The 9021-nt window shown below is 39.5% G+C and overlaps 1 pseudogene; it reads left to right on the forward strand.

The window, feature by feature from the left end:
- Nucleotides 1-8683: 8683 nt before the first annotated feature.
- The window catches only part of LOC103197284, a 14454-nt pseudogene continuing 14116 nt past the window's right edge, over nt 8684-9021 (forward strand).

Genomic DNA, 9021 nt, shown 5'->3' on the forward strand with positions numbered 1-9021 from the left:
AAGAAGACCCTCAATGAGATGGACTGACACAGTGGCTGTAACAATAGGCTCAAACATAGCAACAGTTGTGAGGATGATGCAGTGTTTCATTCTGTTGTACATATGGTTGCTATGATTCAGAAATGACTCAAGAGCATCTAACAACAACAACAACATGGCACCAAAGGAGCAAGCCATGGTGGCACAGTGGTTAAAGCACTTGGCTTCTAACCAAAAGGTTTGCAGTTTGAACCCACAAGCTAGTCTGCAAGAGAAAGGTGTGGCAGTCTTTTTCCATAAAAATTACAGGCTTGAAAATCCTATGAAACATTTCTACTCTGTTTTATAGGGTCACTATGAGTTGGAATTGAGTTGATGGTAGTGGGTGGCACCAAAAAAACACAGAAAAGTTTCCTTTGTCTCACTGAGAGCCTTGACAAGCTCAGTTATAACCACTGACATCTAAAACAAGTGTTGACTGCTCAGTACCTTGGGGATGTCCAAAGGACATTCTTTAAATCTTACATAAATGAGAATTCAAAAACAGCAGCCTTTATTTGTACAGAAAGCATCCCCAACACCACCACCTCTTCCTCACACATTAGCCCTGACCATATTGTAAGTACAGGGGTGACCCTAATTCTCTCATCCCTCAGTTTGATTAGTAATTGCACTATATATTTTATCATAAAATCATGTGAGAAATATCCTATATGATTACTTGTTGGGCTATGTGCAAATCCAAAGCAATCATCTTTATACGGAGAAAACATTTTGTCCCAAGGATTTTTCCCAGGAATAAATTAGAACTGTCAAAAGCTCTCTGCCATAGAGGTGGAACGAGTTTCTATAAATAAGTGTGGAAACACGTGCTACATTCCCCTTGAGTGTTGCTGTAACACGTTTTATTTCCTTTCTGTTTCTGCCTTGTGGCCTTGTGTTATTTGAGTGTCAAATGTTCCTATGACCATTGTGTGGCCTGGATTCCAGCCAAGCTCCCTGGCAATGCCCAGCCAATACTTGCTCATCCTTTTCACTTCCCTTAAAGCAGCTGTAAGGTGATGCGACCACTGGGAGAGAAAAAGCAGGCCTCACATCTCCTGAGATGGGCCACCCAATGCACAGAACATGCTGGACTGTTCTACCTGGCCACCCCCATTCTCGTGTATGAATACAAATACAAATATATTGATGCCTAATTGCCCTCATTTAATTATCTCATCTCGTTTTCACAACAGTCTTACAGGGTGGGCATTTTTATAGCAATGTTATAGATGAGGAACTGCAGCTTAATGACTGTATGTTTTCTAAAGCACACAGTTGGTAAATGATAAAGCCAAATAGCAAATCCAGCTCTGTCTGACCACAAAGTTCATGCTTTTAACCACGAGTCAATGTTTTATTTTATATTAATATAGAATCTTTGAAATAAAATATGGGAGAAATGAAACTGGGATTATAAAACTCCACGTCCAGTTTTTCATTTCATCACCACACTGCTTAAGTATTTGGCAAAGAATCTCTTTTCTCAACTTCAGATGAGACATACATAAGGAAAGCGCTAAAAAACACAACATTGTCAGGTATTTCTTTCACACCTTCAAAAATTATGATTTTGGCATAGCTGAATACAAAAGTAAATGCAACATGGCATGATGGTTTCTTCTTTCCATACTTGTTTTCATTTGTTTTGGCTTTGGTTTCTTTTGAGGAGTCCTAAAGGCACAATGGTTAAAGCATTCCATTGTTAAATAAAAGGTCAGTGGTTTGGTGGTTCAAACCCACTAGCCACTCCACAGGAGAAAGATGAAGCAGTCTGCTTCCATAAAGATTTACAGCCCCTTTAGAGTGGCCATCTAGGATGCAACTAGTGGTCTTTCCTTGTCTGGAGCAAAGAAGAATGAAGAAAATCAGAGACATATGGAAACAATTAGTCCAAGGGACAAATGGACCATGGGAACCTCAGCCTTCAGGAACCTGAGACCAGAAGAACTAGATGGTGCCTGGCTACCAAAGCCAATCACTCAGAAAAGGATCAAAATTGGAGATACTAGATAGAGTGGGAGGAGAAATGTAGAACAAAATTCAAAAACATAAAAATGACGAGAATTACTGGTCAGACAGAGACTGGTGAAATCCCCAAGACTATGATCCCAAGTAATCCTTTGGGCCTGGAATTGGACTCACTTCCACGGATTAGCTCTTAGCCAAATAACAGAAAAGCCTGATAGTGGAACACCTACCCCAGGGAGATGCACCCCTTAGAACAATCAACCCTGAGAGATCAGAAAAGCAGCATTTGCTAGGGGGAAAGCTAAACAGAGAAGAATGCATAAGTAAGAAAGACACAGGGAAGGGGTAGTCACAGGGAGGAGATGGGAGAACTGTTTATTGTTGGGATTGTAATCAGTGCCATGAAACAAAATGTGTATGAATTGTTGAGCGTAAAATGAATCTGCTTGTAAATGTGCATATAAATCACAATAAAAAAAAATTACAAAAAGATATACAGCCTTGGAAACCCTTTGGGGCAGTTCTACTCTGTCCTATAGGGTTGCTATGAGTCAGAATTGACTCAGTGGAAGTGGTTTTGATTTGGTTTATGTTTTGTTTTAATGTAAAGGGAAATCAAACAAAGACCTGATTTACTTTCAATATTAAACTGTAAGCACCTTTATAGCAATATTAGCTTTTAAACTGTTATTGGCCAAAGAAAAGTTTATGGAACGAACAATACTTAAATGTGGATGCAACGTACATAGACATGAAAGTTGAGGGATAAGAAGGGGGAATCAGAAGATCCATGGTTCAGAGAAATAAGGAATCCAGAAGATAAGCCAAAAGGGGACAAAAGTATGAGAGCAATAGCATAGGAGATTAAAGAAAAAAAAGAGGGGGAGGTGGGTGATGAGACTGTTACACTGAAAGCAGCAATCACCTAAGCTAGGATCAACTAGGTGACAATAAGAAATGTGTTATTTTTTCTAATATAAAAACTATTTGTCTTAATGTCTAGTGTTGCTGTAACGGAAATGCTACAAGGGGATGGCGTTAAAGAACAGAAACTTGTTTTCTCACCATTCTGGAAGCTAATAGTCCACATCAGGGTCGATTCCTCCCTTGTAGGTTATCCCAGAGTTCCTTGGTTTTTTACAGTTCTTTATAGATGATCCTCACATTACCTTTGTCTTCTCTGTGTGTGTGTGTCTGTCTGTCTGATCTGCTCTTTTTATAACTCAGAAGTGATTAGGTTTCGGACACTCCTTCCCCTGGTATGACCTCATTAACATAACAAAGAAACCTGTTTCCAAACAAGATCACATCCTCTGGTAAATCGGTTACTGATTCCAACACATATTGGCAGGGGAAGCACAATTCAATTTTGTAACACTATCACTGTATCTTCTTTTTCTGCAGAAAACTTTGAAGCCAAATAAGGTATCAGTGTGTTGAGTCTTGATATCAAGTGACTTATATATTTAACTACTAGGTGCAATAGGAACTTAGATGGCTCTATAAAAGTAGAAAAAAAGAGGGGGTTTCCATCCACATTTTGATTTATGATCCACAGAGATGCCAATTTCCTGTTTTGCAAACACTGTGGAAAACTCTCCCAAACATAATCTGATATGCTTCATTACAGAAGCAAAGATATGAGGGAGGACCCAAAACACAATGGTAAGTGCACACCGGTGTACTCTTAAGGAAGAGACTTCTGGGAAACTTGGAACTACAAATGTTTTTGTATGTTTAATACAGTTCCTTATAATAATGTGTATCATTCCAAATAGGGAAACCAACATCCTGCTTATTTTATAATCAGTTAGTAAGTTACTCATTATCAACAATCTGTTTGCTTCTAAGCTTTCCAAATAGAATAAAGTGCTGTGATCTCCCTTCTATCTTTCCATCAGAGATTTCTCAGGACATTGGGAGTGTAAGATAGCCCCTGTCATCCCATCAGCTACACCGGGTTCTATGACTCTGGTGATCAGGTGGTCAAAGCTTCCTTCAGCCCTCAAGTGAGAGTATGGATGTGGGGGGAAGGGAGTGACAGTGACTTTGCAAACATGGGGGCCCAATCATCACTGGTATATCTGGGGATACATCATAGAAGGCTTCAGGCTCCCAGAGATAGAAGCTTAGAGGAAGGAGAGGACAGAAGGGAAGGCTCTTCCCCTCCCATACCTGCCCACACACTCTTCCTGTGCTGACAACTGTCCCTTAACTCACTCTGCCCCTCAAAACAGCTAGTACTTTGCTCCCAGGTTGCTGGGTCTTGCTCTTCATCTTGAATTAGACAATCTCAACATATGTACTATTCTTGGTCGGAGGAATACAAATAAGACATTTGCTCATCTGTGGTCAAGAACTAGAGATAACAATGGCTGTGCTATTGAGCCAGATACCCAAAGACACCAACCCTTCCTTCCTTCCTTCTTTCCTTTCCTGTCTCCCTCCTTCCTAGAATGAATTGTTGTGCTTTCAGAGAAAGAACAAAACCAAAAAAAATAAAAAAAACCATTGCCATCAAGTCAACTCTAACTCATAGTAACCCCACGTGTGTCAGAGTAGAAATAAACTCCATAGTCTTCAATGGCTGTACTCTTATGGAAGTAGATTGCCAGCCCTTTCTTCTCTGGTGTTCCTGGGAAGACTCAAACCACCAATCTTCTGGTTAGTAGCTGAGTGCAAACCATTTGCACCACCCAGGGACCTCAGAGAAAGGACAAAGTTACAAAATATCAATCACAAATTTCTTAGCATATACAAGGATTTAAGGTGCCATCACATGGAATCTAAAGAATTACAAAGGAATTAAAAGCCTCTTGAATATTTCCTGTTTTCTCTACCATGAGGTATTGGCAGGCCAGGGATCCCAATCCTGCTCAGCTTTAGTTTCATTTAACTCAATACCTATTTACAATAACCAACCGATAAAATCCACTGCTATCTATTCAATTCTGACTTAGAGGCCCTTTAGGACAGAGTAGAACTGCCCCATAGGGTTTCCAAGGACGTAAATCTTTACAAAAGCAGATTGCCTCATCTTTTTCCCATAGATGGCTGATGGGTTAAAACCACTAGCCTTTTGGTTATCAGAAAAATGCCTAAACCACTGTACCACCAGAGCTTCTTTACTTAAAATAATAATAATAATAATAAAAAAAAACACTGCCATTGAGTCATTTCCAACGCATAGCAACTCCCATTGGGTTTCTGAGGCTGCAAACCTTTATGGGAGTACATTGGCCAGTCTTCCTTCCACAAAGTGGCTGGTGGGTTTGAACTGCTGACCTACTGGTTAGCAGTCAAGTGCCTTATCTACTATGCCACAATTAAAAAAAAAAAACAAAACAAAACTCAACTGCCATCCAGTTGATTCTAACACATAGTAACCTTTGGGTTTCCAAGGTGGTAAATCTTTATGGAAGTAGATTGCCCAGTCTTCCGTCCCAGGAGTGGCTGGTGGGTTTGAACTGCCAACCTTCTGGTTAGCAGTCAAATGCTTTAGGCACTATGCCCCCAAATCTCCTTAGTGCTTAATAAATATTTCTAAGATTAAGTCAAATATTTAATTGCTTTTCTTCTGTTTTGACACATCTTGGAAAAAAAAATAAACATTTGAGAAATAGTAGTAGTAGTCTTACTTTTCACCCTGAAAAGGGAATGTATATCCTGACCTGTAGGAATGTCTTCTTCTTTACCTTTCCTGTAACTACTTCAAAAGAGAACCTAGTAATTTAAAATTGTATTCTCACTAATCATTTCTGGTTCAATAAATGTTTAATTCTCTAGGATAAAGAAGACACTATTTACAGAATACTTATTAAACTCATTATGGCTCAAACCTTGCTTTTCAGTGTCTATCAGTTCACTGGGAATGTTCATATTGCTTGAACATTACAGCCAACGATGGCTTTGCACTTAAGATACTGATACCAGTAGCTTTATCAGCTCTTGAAATGATTATGTCATAGACAACATGCTGCTTGATGTCATTGAATTGATTTTTGACTCGTAGTAACTCTAGAGGACAGAACACAGCTGCCCCATAGGGTTTCCTAGGCTGAAATCTTCATGGAAGCAAACTGCCACATCTTTCTCCCACTGAACTAGGGTGAGTTCCAACCACTGACCTTTCAGTTAGTATCAGAGCTCTTAACCCCGCACCAGCACAGCTCCCCAATAAATAGATAAGAACCATTTTATCAAGGGCCTGCGGTGCCTCACAAAGTGTATTGGTTGCTGGGCTTCAGGAAATTTAGAATGATTTAGCCTCAAATAAATGGATTACACTGAAAATTCAGAGGAATTTGAATGGTAATATAAGGGTTATTGTGGTCTCATCAGCACAGTTATCTGAACTGCTTACGGAGGTTGCAGGCACTCAGTGGTAACAGTGGTAACAGCAGACCACACGTAGATGTGAGGAATTTGCCAGGCTGAGGAGGGAGAAGCTATGTAAATATACAACAGCAACCAAAGGCTCAATAGCTATTTGGAGCCCCAGAGAATGAGTGGGGCAAAACATGGTGGTTAACTAGAAAGACCACCCTGAAACATGACCTGAGTGTTACAACTAGAAATACATATAAGCAAGAGGACACAGAGGAGGGAAGATGTTCCTAATGTAGGAACTGCAAAGCTCAGACACGACTCTGATAGCTCATAAATCCCTCTGTAATTGCAAATTGTTCGGCGTGACAGGAGCCCAAGTGCTAGTGGGGGAGGGTGGAAAATGAGGAAGGGGGAGAAGAAGAACAGCCTAAGAGGTCAGAGGAGGCTGAAGGTAATGAAATGATCCTGAAGGATTTTCGAGAAGAGAATGAAGTTTTTATTTTGGAAAAACCACTCTAGCTACATGCCATAGGATGTGAAAGCCTCTGTCTTAATCAGGAGTGAAACACACATGTTTAAAGAAGCAAGCAGTTTATATGAACTTAATAACATGAATAGTGTACAAGGATTCCCTGTGTGGTGCAAAGGGTTAACGTGCTTGCCTGCTAACTAAAAGTATAGAGGTTTGTGTTCACCCAGAGGCCCTCAGAAGAAAGGCCTGGCAATCTATTTCCAAAAAATCAGCAAATGAAAACCCTATGGAGACAGTTCTATGACACATGTTGAGTCACCATGAGTCGAATCTACTTGATGGAAACTTATTTCAACTGGTTTTATATATAACTGAAATTATAGATTGAATGGGATAGTACTATATTATTCTAATGTACATTAAAATAAATATAAAACTTTAAAAAAACCTGTGGAATACATTTCTACTCCAACACACATGATATCACTATGAGTCGGAGTCTAAACTATGGCAATTAGTTTGGTTTTTATGCACAGTAAATACTACAAAAATATAATTAACTTATCAATGATTTGCAAATACTCACCAAGCTAGTGCTTGAAAACGGTTTATGAGGCTGACAAAATTTTCAGCCCAAGGCAATTCATTTACTTGTAAAAATTTTTTGAGGCTAAACTACAAAATAATCTCTGTCCTAAAAAAAGTCACAAAGTCCAAATCAATAATTAAGATGAAGGGTAATGTAGAATGGCAAATTTTAGCCTGCTTTCTTCATATCACTGTGGAATGAATAGCTGCTAACATGGAAGGGGAAATCACACATGTTTTGGTGTTACCACTGAGCACCTCAACATCAGCTAAAAATTGTAAGCAGTTCAGGTAACTGTGCACCAATGAAACCATAGTAACACTTCAGGTTACAATTTGGATACCTCTGAATTTTCAGCGTAATCCATTTATTTGGGGGAAATAATTAGGACTTTCAAGAAGGAAATCTGCCTCCAATTTTGGAAGTGACAAACAAATTCCACCTCACAAGCAGAGAAAAGAATAAAATAAATGGGCAGGTAAAGGGATCAATATCCTGATTATATGCCATGATTTGTCAGCAGCAGGCAGAAGCAGCCTGGGGACAGGAGATACAGTTTCAATCAGAAACCACCGAATGCCCCTAGGGTGAAAAAGCCTGGCTACCACAGGCTTTAACCCAACAGAACGAGAATCAGAGTGCAGAGAGAAAGTAAATAAACACTAGACTGACTCAGAAATCAGACAGAAGCAAATTGATGATAAGCAATGTTTAGTAAGACCCAAGCACACTCCAAGTGTAATGTTTTCTATTGTGTTGAGATCACATAAATATTCTAAATTGCATTCAGATTTGATATAAATAAATACCTCTCATCTGCCTGGTCTCAGAAGAAAAGTTGGGTAATCTATTTCCATAGTGATACCCCCTAGGAAACCCAAGGAGGGGTTGCTATTAGTCAAAATTGACTTGATGGCAGTGAGTTTTGTTTTGGTTTGGTATCTGCCTGACATTTTCAGTTCCTCTAATGAATTAATTTTATCTGTTAAATTGATCTGCTTCTCATAACAATCTGGAATCAAAGACAGACGTTATAGTCAGAAGCAAGCTGAGGTCCAAAGACAAAAAATGGTGGTACACTTTTTATGTGTGACACTTAACCTATTGCCAACAATCCAATTCTGATTAATAGTGAGGCTATATGGTTGTCAGACAATGTTTCTACAAGCATATTTGTATGTTCTGTAAGAATGCCCAGGCAGGCATATATTAGAGCTGACAAGGGACAAGTTCATGGTGACTTCTTAGCCACAGCCAGCTACCCAAAGGGAGCAAGTAGTTGGACCTGTGGGCTCAAGAGCATGGTCCCAGGAGACATCAAGCTCAACTGGCATAATCTACTAGATAAAAACGTTGTTCCATATCTTACTTTGGTGAGTAGCAAATGGGATCTTAAAGGTTTGCAAGCAGCCATCTAGATGCAACAATGGGTTTCTCCTCATCCACAGCAAAGAAGAATGAAGAAAACAAAGATGCATGGAAACAATTAGCCCAAGAGACTGGTAGATTGTGTGTTCCTCAGCCTATACAACTATTAGACTGGAAGAACTAGATGGTGCCCAGGTACCATTGTCAACAGCTCAGAGGAGAATCTGTGTAGGAGATCCTGGATAGAGTAGGAGAACAATGTGGAACAAAA

This window comes from Orycteropus afer, unplaced genomic scaffold (genome assembly GCF_000298275.1).
Source record: "Orycteropus afer afer isolate SDZICR_OR568_19922 unplaced genomic scaffold, OryAfe1.0 scaffold00075, whole genome shotgun sequence".
NCBI lineage: Eukaryota > Metazoa > Chordata > Mammalia > Tubulidentata > Orycteropodidae > Orycteropus > Orycteropus afer.